The 13,266-nt window shown below is 35.3% G+C and overlaps 1 protein-coding gene across 4 annotated transcripts in view; it reads left to right on the top strand.

Moving 5' to 3' along the window:
* LOC150102874 (ATP-binding cassette sub-family C member 5-like) overlaps positions 1-13,266 on the top strand; it is a 1,133,802-nt gene that overhangs the window by 211,169 nt on the left and 909,367 nt on the right. The gene's annotated exons all lie outside the window — the stretch shown is intronic.

Below are 13,266 nucleotides of genomic sequence, written 5' to 3'. Positions count from 1 at the left end.
TATACCTCTCTGTATTTCCACAGTAGAGATTTTCCTATTGAAATGAATTGCTGCTGTGGCATTGGTTTATGCTGATTTGATGGTACTGATGTATGGCTCCTCCACTTTTTGGTTTTGTAATGCTTTAAGTATTGCACAAGGTTTTACTGAATCAAAGGCTTTCTCATAATCAATAAAATCAAGACATAATGGTAACTGATATTCATTACACTGTTGAATAATCTATTGTACAACTTGAATATGGTCCGTCGTACTAAAGCCACTACGAAAGCCTGCCTGTTCTTTTGGTTGTGCTAGGTCCAGAGTCGTACAGAGCCTCTGAGCTAAGACTTTTGCAAACCACTGATAGTAGACTGATTGGTCGGTAGTTTGCCAAGTCTTCTACCTCACCTTTTTTATGTAGCAGAGTTAGGGTAGCCTTCTTCCATGTTCTTGGTACATAATTTTTCTTCAGGCATAAAGTAAATAGTTTTGCTAAAAGTTTGTAGATCATTTCTCCACCTGCTTTTAGAAGTTCAACTATAACTCCATCCTCACCTGCAGCTTTTCAATTTTGTAAGCTTTGGATGCTACACATAACTTCTTCTGGTAGAATCTCTGGTACTTCAGCTATTTTGTAGTTATCTTCTTCTCCTGATATAATACTGAGTAAAATTCTTCAGTTCTTTTGGCGATAGCATATCTATCTCTGGTTATGGTTTCATCTTATAGTTTGACTGCAAGAACTCAATTGCTGTTTGGCTTTTTTGAGACTATGGTTGTGTTCAGTTATTTGTTGTATGAATTTTCAATTGAATTTTCTCATTTCTTCTGTGATGTGTTTTCTGATCATTTTGGACAATTCAGTGTATTCAATTTTATTCTGTAGGTTATTTGATTGTTTCATTTCTCTTTGTTTCTTCATAAGCTTTTTTGTTTCTTCAGAGATTTTGTCTTGTTTCTGTTCTGTAGTACCAGCTATTTCAAGTGAGCATTGTAAAAGGTTTTGGGTAATAATGTCATTACTTTCTGATGGATCAGCATTGTCATCTATAATAAGGTTTTTAAATCTATTGTTTAGTTCATGTTGGAATATATCTTTTTTTTTAATGTTGAGTTTGTGTACATCTGTGTTTTGTTTCGATCTTCGAAACATTTTCTTCTTTCTTTTTTTTTTTATGACAGTTTATTTGAATCTTACCGTGTACCATACAATGGTCACTTCCTTTATTTCTTGTTTTTCTTATTGCTGAGAATAAAGTCAATTTCACACTGGTTTTTCCATTTGGACTTTTCCATGTCCACTTCCTATGTGTTTTTTTCTTGAAAAAAGAATTCATGATGTACAGGTTTTCTTTTTCTGCAAATTCTGTTAACCTTGCTCCTCTATCGTCTCTCATCTCATGTCCAAAATTTCCCATTGAGCTTTCATCTGATTGTTGTATACCAATTCTAGCATTAAAGTCTCCCATTACAATTCTGAAATAATGTTTTCCTTTATTGTAAAGTTGGGACACATCATGTTAGAAGGCTTCAATTTCTTCATCAGTATGACTTATTTTAGTTGGTGCATAGACTTGGATTATCTTAAGAGTGTATCTTTTTGAGATATGAACAACAATACTTGCTATTTGATCAGATATAATGTCAAATTCTATTATGCTATTCTTCAATTTTTTGTTGATTATGAATCCAACATACTGATTCTTTCCTTATCTTGGCCTCTATAATATATTATGTCTCCGTTTTTTAATTGAAGAGTTTCTTCACATTTTTTCATTATGTTTCATTATGTTTAACTTCACACAGTCCAAGAATGTCCCATTTTAGTCTCTTTAGTTAGTTCAGTTAGCCGTGCTTCACTGCTCAGAGTCCTACAGTTTAAAGTTCCAAGGCCTAGTTTCCAATGGCAGCATGATCTTGTTACCTGGGGATTCTTAGCACCCTCTGCCTTCATGTTTAACTGTCTGCTGCCGTAGGCAGTAACAATGTGGCCTCCGAGGAATGAGGACCATTTTATTTCTGTTTGATTCATCTTGGAAGATTAGGCTATAAATTCACCACACTGGTCCACTACGGTTGGTGAATGGCAATATTTTCTCATGGGATCACTAGTCCCAAAACCACTGTTTCACAGCCTCTTTATTCAATATATTCAGAGCTGCCCTGATATCCAGTGGATGGTATTCAGGGTCTCCCCCCCCCCATCCACCACATAGGGGACGTGCTCGGTAGCCAGTGGAAGCCACGAGAGATTTATGAGGTATATATATATATATATATATATATATATATATATATGTATATATATATATGTATATATATATATATATGTATATATATATATATATATATATATGTATATATACATATAAAATAAAAGTTTGAAACCTATAGCACATTTTGGTAAGGATAAGATAATGATGATGAAAGCCAGCTCAGGAAATCAAACATGGTATTTTTTTCAAGTCACTTAAGGCCCTCATAAGACATGATGGTGCTTTCCAAACCAGACATTGTGACAATGTTATAATTGCACATTCTCTGTCAGGTTTGTCTTGTTTTGCAAGATATTTTGAAAAGCTCTGCTATATGAGATCAGTTAACTCAAAAAATCCATAATAAGAGATCTGAAAAGCTCTTATTATGGGTTAGACCACAACTGTCAATTAAAGTAATGAATAGTATGAATGATACCCCAACTACTCTGAATTCAGAACAGCTCTAGAGTTTCACCTTTCCACTTCCTGCACTTAATGATATACAGCCATTTTGAACTTTTAAATGTATTTAATGATTGCCATGCTGTATTATATAAAATGCCAAAGAACATTATAATTCAGTAGAAGTTCACTAAAAAAATTTTAGTTTTTGCAACCATTGAACTATAGTTTCTACTAGACTCAAAATGCTAATAAAAAGATATAGATTTTTAAATTATTCAGTTAACAATGTCATGCTATTTATTATTTTTTTCTTTAACTATTTCAATAAATTTATTCAACAGATAAGCCTACACGAAAAAATAGAAATTCTATATTTACATGATTTTGAAATTCCTAATATGAAATTTCACCTGATAAACTAATAGCTTTCATTCTTTTCAAGTCTCAGCTTTACATATTTCTGATTGAACCATGATATGGAAATGAACTTCCTTTACATATTACAAATGCAATGTTTTATTAATTATTAATGCTCATATGCTACATGATATCGGTTGAAGTGATTTTGAACTGACTAGATCCATCACTCAAATCCCTCCGAATATACATGCTAGCTGTTTGAGTGATTCCCATGGATCCTCATTGAGAATATTAGGAAGTACATTAACTAAAGCAATATTTAGAAATCCTGCTGAAGTAAAGGGAAAAATCTCTGCACACAATGCTACAATAGTTCCCAAAATTCCCATGCTTGCTGTAGATAGGCTGAACTTTAGCAGCGTCTCATGAAATCCAGATTTCAATAAAATGGCAAAGTCACCAATTTCATGTGAGATTTCATGAATAAGGATAGCAAATATAGTCACCAGTCCCATTTTAGTTCTAACAACAAAACTTGCTGCCACAGCTAGACCATGTGTAAAATTATCTATACCATTAGCAAACAGATTCAAATATCCAGTAACATGTATTTTATCGAGATCAATATAGGACTGGATGAGCTCTGGGTGATGTGTCAAACACTTTGCAGAGGAATATACAAGACCATTTTTAACATCTCCATTACTGAATTAGTCTTTTGAATGGTAACACTTCCATTACATACACAGGAATGAGCATCTGCATTTGACAATCCACAATCTTTATGCATTACATTGATTTCTGTTTTGTTTTCTATGGTTTCTTTCTTTCTCTTTTTTTTTTTTTTGTTCAAATTTCTGAAGCAGTAAGCATCATCTGCACAATAACAAAGGTACCAACTAATATCCATAATAAACATACCAACTAATATCCATATTCCTAGAAGCAGATGAACTGTGTACCTTTCAGTTTCTTGTTTTAGATGGTTCCATGCTTTAGGAAGTAAATGAAGAAAGACATTGCCAAGAAGGTTCCCCAACATCAAAACTAAGAAGCTGTAAAAACCTTAGCTCCAGCTAGCTTCCAATTTAGTATAACTCTTGAGTTAAGCTGAATAACAAGTAAAAGAATGACCACTAAGACCAACAGCAAATGATGCTAACAAAGAAAATATCTGTGTCTGGTACTGTTCATACATTTCAGAATAAATATTCAGGTCGCTAAAAGTATTCCATAAAGAATCTGTAAGCAGCACATTCTCCAGGTATAAAGAAACTGGCTTCCTGAACTCTGGGAACCACACATTGTCATATAACTTAGTAAAAGCAACACTTGTAATGTAAACAATCAATATATCCAATGATATTGAAATTAATGCAAACAATATGCCATATCACATAATTTAATAGACTATTGAAATGACTATGGAGTAGTAATGTTATTTGCTACACCTCCACACCAAAAGCAAGCAATACATCTTCTCAAACCACATAATCAGCAGAACACAAGCACGACTTTATTCACTATACCACCATCACCTATAGTTAGCATTTGTTATTTAGGATTTGACACAGCTGCTATGCTCACTTACTACATCTGTAGGAAATTTCACAGTCATCCTTTTGTGTGTGTGGTGCTGTGCAGACTATGCATCATATCACTGATGACTGAACCACACACTCCTTCCATGGAGGCCTGAGAAACTTGATTTTACTCTCAAATAGTGCCATCAATTGGCACTATTTGTTTATCGATTTTGCTCATTTACTATTATTATCATCAACATCTGATCTCCGTGGAGTCAGAGACTCATCATAGGAGGCACACACTATTGCACACAATGCTCATTCAACCTTGCTTTAAATTGATTCAATGTGTCGACATTCACAACACACTCAGGCAACCACACTTTCCATGCAAAGAACCTTCTCCTCACTCTTCTGCTTACACTCTCCTTATACAGTTTTCAGTGATGGCCTCTTGTCCCCCACCCCCCTCATTCTATGAAAAATCTCTTCCATGTCAACCTGATAACAACCCCTGACTAGCTTATATGTCTCAATCACCTCCTATTCATGAGGCTCTACAACTTACAATCTCTCAATCTGTCCTTGTATTCCACATTCCAAAGACTACTGACCACCTTTGTGAATCTTCTCTGGACCCTTTCCAACATTCCTAGTCATGATGGAAATGCAGCGACCAAATCTATGCACAATAATCCATATGAGGTCTAATTAAAGCCTTATACAATGGCATCATAACCTCTCAAATCTCAAACCTTACACTTTGAAACATTGAACTGATAGTTCCACTTACCTGCCCATTCATGCAATCTATTCAATTCCTCTTGTAAGGCCATAACATTCACTTGACTCTGCATTGCTCCCCCCAGTTTTGCATCATCTGCAAACAGCTGAATATCACTAGTTAAACTCATCCCAATATCATTAACATACAAATTGAACAACAATGGCCCTCAAACTGATCCCTGTGGCACACCACTAGTGACCCTTCTCTTTTGGGATGCTGCATCCCCATATAATTTGTAGTAGATGACTGTGGTTTATGTGGTTTGTGCTAAGTGACTTTCATTCCCCAGTGTGCGGCCATTACCACTATCACAACCACCCTACCTATTGAAGGTCTGTTAACATTAGACCATCATGGACTCAAAAGACTCATCATAAGAGGCCCCATCATACTAAAACATCATAGAACTGTGCCTTTAGACTCTTTCAGCATTTTTTTTTTCACCCAGCAAATTCTCAGGAAGTGCATTCTATTCACAAACCACTCTCCATGCAAAGAATGTACTCCTTACCTTACTCTTGTTCCACATTTTTCACATAGCTTCTAAGAATGGCCTCTTGTTCTATATCTCTGTCTCCCTCCATTATTTTTTATTTTTTTTAAAATATGTTCATTTTTAATCTGGTAACAACTTATATGTCTCAATTTTATCTCCTCCTCCATCTCCTATTCAATAACGCTCTGCAAATAGATTATCCCAGTATAACATTAATCAATTGTCTCTGGACCATCTCCAGTATGTATCCTTATCTCAATGAAAGTTAAATGACCAATTCTGTGCACGGTAATCCATATGTTGCCTGATTAAGGCCTTGTATAGTGCAACCATCTCTTTACTTCTGTGTGCCAATATCTTCCTCATTCAGTGTTATATTTTCATGCCTTTAGTGATACCTAAACCTCAAGTTTACCTATCCATCACCACTACTAGATCTCTCATTTTTCCACCTATATTTTGTATCCTATCCTTGCATATCAAATTTAAAAATGTTATATTTTCCAACAATGATAAATTGTCCATTGAATACCACAACTACTGTATATATCCCCTGCAGAAATAACAATAATTACCCATTTACTATTTTCATCTATTAATATCATTTTCCCATAATCACTCTTTTGTCTACTTGTCACATATTGAGAAGAATCGTCCAGGATTCTTCTTGGCCTAATTAGTTATTAGGCCAAGATATGTAGCAGTATCCAACTAAGTTATCTTTTCTGTCAACTTCCATTTCAAAACTACTGTTGCTTTTTACTCCTTGTGTGGGCATGAGTCCCCTATCAGAACAGTACCATCCTTCCATTCTTGCCTTTCCATACTTATGAAGATCATCATTTCATTCCAACCAACCATGTTTCACTTATTCCAACAATTTTCAGGTGAATCAAGTCTAATTTCATCTGCTTTATTTTTGGTATTCCTGGCATTCATAAATAAACACAGCAGTTAATTTTTGAGTCCATAACCAGTTTTCCATGCCATCTACTCAGCTGTGACTTCTCCTCACCTTGCTTTATCACCGCTTAACTCTATATATCTCCTCCTACTGAACTGTTCCTGTTCCCTCCCATCTCTTCTATGGAAATAGGAGGGATAGGGGAAGTATAACATCTCAGTACACACATTCACTACTGCTTTCCACATTCACTCTTCTTATGCTGTAACTAACTCTCTGTCCAATCTCATTTCAACCCAATTATTCCATTCATTTCGAAATGAGGTTAAATCCTTTTAACCTCATTTCTCACACTAACTCCTTTCTCTTTTCACCAGCACAGTCTCACCTATTCTAATCTCTTGCTCTCTTTCATCACTTCTTACACCCTCTTGTTCTTGTTATACTGTATCTCTTGTTCTCGTTACCCCTTATGCTCTCATCTAGTTATAATCTCGCTATTTCACTCACACTAAATCCGTTTAAATGCAGTTTTATACAATTTGCCTTTATACTATTCACTTTTATACAATTCCATCAATATCTTAAATGTATTCTATTAATAAACTGCATTCCTTTCTTCTTGCACTGGTCTGCCAACATGCTGATCATGATTTCTGATCACCATCTCAATTGTCCATTGCAAAGCTATAACAACATCATTGTTGTTATGGCTTTGCATTGCACTGAAAATCTCTCCTGCTACACTTCTGTTGTTCACCGTCTTCAATAACCTTCTAATATCCATCCTCATTCTCTCCTCATATCTAATGTTTAGCCCAAGTACACAGTACTAACATGTTATAGGTTTTCAGCCTTTCACAATGAGATTTATATTAAAATATAAGCATATATAGATTTATTTATTTTTATTTTTTAAAGAGAAACTCAATCTATTAACTTTGTTCAGAGCAGGCTTTCGCAGACATCATACTTTATGTAAGATTAAAACCTATGAATTTTGTGGTTAAAAAAAAAAAAGGCTTTCAGTTTGTCCAGTGTTGCACAGTAAAGTGCTTCACTGATTGTTCCTCCCTTCAGAAAGAAGTCCGCCAACAAGAATGCCTTGGCAAGCCCATAACACTGTGTCATAGCCACAGTGTTATGGGATTGCCTTTTTTGGACAGTTGGAATAGCTTTGATTTTGCACACAGGAGATTGTGGATGTTTCCAGGTCACAGAGTCTTATTTGATCTCCGCAGTAAAGTGAGAAACTTGCATTTCATCTCCTGTGACTAGGCAATCAAGAAAATCCTCACCTTTGTTGCTGTGTTGCTACAGGTTCTCTCGACACATCTCCATGTGTGTTGTCTTGTGCTCCTCTGACAATTGTTGGGGCACCCAGCTGGAGCACACCTTTTGAAAGCCAAGAACATTGTGAACAATGAACTTACTGAAGTTCACCACTTTTGCAATTTCATGCAGTTTCACTCCCTGTTCTTCAAGAACAATGCCTTTAATGCATGAAATGTTGTCTTCTGTCTTGCTTGATGAAGGCCTGCCCACTCGATCCGATGTCAGTCATCAATGTCACCATGGTCCACTTTAAATTCATTGCACCAAAAACACACTTGCTTCTTTGACATCACCTTTTCACCATACACAGTGACCAGTTCATGGTGAATGTCACTTAGTGACACTCCTTTTGTTGGCAAAAAACTTCATAGACACCTTTTTTGGACTGAATTTGCATGGTAGCTGCCATCTTGCAACTGGAATTAGCTGTGAGGCAACATTAGCGCCACATTGCAATGGCATTCTTTTTGAACATTATTAATGGGTCTATCTGAACATCATGTTTTATCTCGTTCCCTGTAACCATTATTAAGAAAAAAGCGTGTTACCTTACTTTTTGGAAACCCCTCGTAAAAATTCTAATAAGACACAGAAAAACACACAAACAATGAGTAGAAGTGGTATACTCGAAACCTGAAGTCCTAAGAGAAGTACTCTCTATGGGTTCTGGTATCTAGACTTGGCTGTAAGAATTACTATTATCCAAATCTTGGGAAGTTTCACAAAAAACATATTTATTTGCATTTGATTGGTTTTGTAAATCTGCTGTTGAATCCAAAAAAAAAAAAAAAGTCTTGAAAATTTGCTTCTGTGATGCTTAGTACTTTTTTCCCATTTGATTCTGTGCAGGGCATGGTCAGCTGTTTATTTCTTCTGTTCTTCAAGACAGATGTTAGCAGATCTCTCAGTTTGATCATAATGTGACAAGTTGCAAGAACAAGGGACTTTGTACATGTATGGAACTGAAAGGAAACTGATTTGATTCTTAGGAGAGAAGCTGTCTGCTTATCTGCTTCCAGTACTGTGAGTGGCACTGTTCTTCAATGGATCAATCCTTTCCCCCCCCCTTCCCACTGTTTTGTATAAAAAGTGCCTACTTCTTGCACATTCAAGTGCAGCAGAAAGCTGTACATGCAAATGAGTGGATAGTTATTTCTGCTTCCACAGCACTGAATGGCACTGCACTCTTAAGGAACAAATTGGTCTCCCTCTCTTTGTTGAAAGCTTCTCATAAAAACAGTGAAACTTCCAAAAATTTGGAAAGTAATCATTATTTCTGACCTTCAGTGGATGAGTTTGCACTTTCACCACCTTCTTAGGCAATGTATGCTCCTACCATTCTCCAAGCAAAAATCTTGCTTCTTATCCTCTTACTTACTTCATTTTACAACTAGTATGAAGAGATTCTTGTTCTACCGTATGAAAAATCTCCCAGGTGTAAATCCACTAAATATTTTTCATCAACTTATCTTTATTATATCCCCTTTGTCTTCTATCCACAAAACTCTCTGGATTGCTTGCTTTTTGTCTCTCCTCATAACCAGCATTGTACAGTCCTGATAGCATTTTTGTTATCTGCCTCTGTATTCTCTGAATAATCACTTTCATCCCCTTCAAATCCTGGTGATCAGATCTGAGCACAGCAATCCACATGTGGTTTTACCAAAGATTTATACGGTGGAGCCACCACCCTTCTTGCTGGTCAGTGTCCTCCTCAGTATATTTCAGTACTTTTCTGGGTTATCTTCACAGCTTTTGCAGTATATTTTCTGAACTTTAAATTTCTATGTACAGTCACCTCAAGATTCCTGGCTTTTTCACATCCTCCAGTATAACCTCACCAAATGAGTGTGAAGAATCCATCTGTGGATAGCCAAATGAATAGGGATGTTAGTTTAATTGCACTGAACTGACATCCCCATTAAACTTAATTTTAAATTGTGTTTGAGTTTACTTCAGATTGCTTTACCTTCTCTCAAGGTATACAATCTGACATTGCTGTCAAAATTTTTGTTTCGTAACTATCTCTCCTCACACACATTACTGACTTCTCTCTCTCTCTCTTTTCAAATTCTTTCATCCATTGATATGCTAACCAAAAGGCTGCTGGTTTGAATCCTGCCATGGATGTTTGTGATTGTCTGTGGAAATACTAGTGGTGGTGGTGGTCATCGGTAGATGGCATTGGTGGAGTTGAGGTCAGTTGGTGGATTGAGTGGAGACAGAGTTGTAGAGCAGGTGCCCTCCGTTGATGAGTCTTTGGACTCCCTGGAGGTATCTAATAATAATAATAATAATAATTGTTCTACTCTAAGCTGGTTTTTAAGTATATTATAGTTGCCTGCCTTATAAATGCACAGAAATTCCTTCTGCCTTGATGCTTTGCAAGCCTTTTCATTTTCTGCATGCTCATTTTCGCCATTTCTGCAACAAGATGAGACCTCAATCACAATCAAATCATCTGATTCTATGACCAACTCCAGTGAGCACTTGTTAAACTAATTTTCCTAAACATTTTCTGCTCAACGCTATCTATATTTTCTTCTCTATAGCAGCATTCCACTAAATATCTTTTTTATCCACTTTTGCCTCACATATAATACTCTCAAAGTCATATAATGCCATCTCTGGTCGGATTCACCACCCTGAGAGAGAGCACAATTTATCTCTTGTCATGAGCCAATTTATCTCCAACATCACCGCCATGTTTACCTTCCTTGTCCTGCCAAAATATGCCATACTCTTGGATTTTTATCCCTGTTTGAACATCCTACTCAGTTAACTAAGTTTCACTGATACCAACAAAGTTTGAAGAGAATGAGTCAATCCAGAACTGGCGCTAGGGTCTTTGCCGCCCGCATGCAATTTCTATCTAAGCACCCCTGTAATGATCCGGGCATGTGTGGTTCTTTTGCGATAATAAAAATTTAAATTGTTTGAAATTTCTTAAATAAATTTTGACAGAACAGCCACACGTTGGTTCGCTAAATGTAACGAACCAGGGGTGTTGACTAGGCAGGATAATCGTTAAAAACCCGAATATTCAAAAAATTCTCAAAAGTTGAAGCAAATTTTGATAAAGCCACTTCACTTTAATCATTGAATATAATGATACAGAGATTATAGCTGATCTGAATCGCTAACAAAATTAAAATGAATTTTAAAGTTAAAAAATTTATTTCAACTAAAGTTTAAAAAATTCTTGCATTTTACAAGTTACTAAATTCTTAGTAACTTGTAAAAAATTTTTAATAATTTTTATAAGTGGAACTATCTTTTAGAAAAATAAAAGAAACTCAAGATAGATGAGAAAATAAGAAAATAATTCAGAAATAATTAGAACATTTAATATAAGTATTCAAAAAATAACATCTTTACAGAATAACAGAAAATAAATTAAATTACATAAATATACTTGAAATTTTTTAAATTAAAATTTTAGGGTTTTTGATTTCATATTCACAAAATTAGAAATAATGGTCTAAACGTCTAATTCCACACACACATCATTTTCAATAGCTATTAACGCCAAACTAACAAGCCTTTTTTGTGACATACTTGTTCTTAAGTAGGTTTTAATCAATTTCAACTTGGAAAAGGAACGTTCACTGCTTGCTACAGTAACAGGTAAGGTTAATAGTATTCTTAAAGCAATTGAAAAGTTAGGGAAAGATAAATTATTGGACACAATAAAATTAAGAATATTGAAAGAGTTTTGAATATTTAAATTATCCTTCCGAAAAATATCACGGAAAACACATAGCTTGTCATATAGTTCTATTGCATTTACGTCTTTATTGTCGGCATCCTTCAAGAGAATCTCTAAATCGTCAAAATTTTTTCGTAAATCTTCATTATTAATTTGTAGTAATATATACAATAGATTGAAATTATCATAATATGTTTTTAGTTGTTCAAAACGTTCTATTAACGAACACATTGCAACGTCTAGAAGTGTATAAAACACATTCATTCTAAATTTATCTTCTGGCGATTGTGGCGTTTCATCATGATGCTCGTAGTCAAATTGTCGTGTCTTCTTTCGTCGTCAAACTTCCGTACCAATTCTTGTTCTCCATCCACCTCTTCACTCAGTTCTTTTGCCGTTTTTAGAACTTCTTTAAAATTTGTATCTGATCGATACTCTTGTAAGAATATTTTTAAGTTTTCGATAGATTCTAAAGCAAGTGTAATGTTCATATTTTTGTCTTGAAGCATTTTACTCACAGGGTTCATTCTGTTAAGTAATTCATGCCAAGTTATAGGAGAGCAAATAAATTTGTAGTCCTTTATTTTAGCACATAATGTTTGTGCTTCGTGCTGAGTTTCTTTATTAAAATTTTCATTATTTAAAATTTCAAAAAGTGCATCGTAAATTTCTCCTGACTGATATCGTAGAGGGAGGATTGCATTAATTTTACTTTCCCATCGCGTTTCTGATGGCTGTTTCAATGTTAATTTTTTTACGAACTTTAAAAGGATTGCCCAACATTTGTAAGAGAATGAAAAGAAATTGTATATTTCTTGAATAATTGCAAAGAAACTAATTGTATCTGCATGCACTTTGGCTGCATCATTAATGATTAAATTTAGAGTGTGAGCAGCACGTGGCACGTAAAAAAGCTTGAGGATTTTTGTTCAAAAGCAAATTTTGGAGCCCAGATTTTTTCCCTTTCATATTTGCTCCATTGTCATACCGGGCGGTATGACATTTCCATAAAGAGGCGGCAATATACAATTTTTTTAAAATTTTTATTCGGTGTATCCGGCCTTATTTATTTTAATATTGATCATTCTAAGAATTTTTTGTTTTTATGATAAAAATTTTGTTTCTTAAAAATGAATTTATGAACCGTGCCCCGGTGGCGGCATCCCCTTCGTAGCGGTGCCCGCATGCACTGCATGCTCTGCATGCCTGCTTCTGCCGTCCCTGAGTCAATCAGCACCCAACAATATTTAGAGAGAATGAGTCAGTCAGCACCACAATCTCATTCTCTTTATTTCCAATGTTCCTAGCATTTGTATACTGAAAATAGAGTGCACCCGGTGTCCTTATAGCTATTATTACTCCTCACATACTCTCATCCTACTCTGCAATTTAGTATGCACTCTCTCATTTCTTAAGCCACCCCCACATGAGGCCATCCCTGCAGTTCTAGTTTCGCTGCCTTAATATACATGACTATAAAACAACAGTCTCTTTGAATGTGTGC

The sequence above is a fragment of the Typopeltis vanoorti genome, chromosome 9 (assembly GCF_054136105.1).
Source record: "Typopeltis vanoorti isolate ZY-2024b chromosome 9, IOZ_Tvanoo_1.0, whole genome shotgun sequence".
NCBI classification, from domain to species: Eukaryota; Metazoa; Arthropoda; class Arachnida; order Uropygi; family Thelyphonidae; genus Typopeltis; species Typopeltis vanoorti.
The sequence above is the reverse complement of the archived record's forward strand: the minus strand, read 5'-3'. Positions and strand labels throughout refer to the sequence as shown.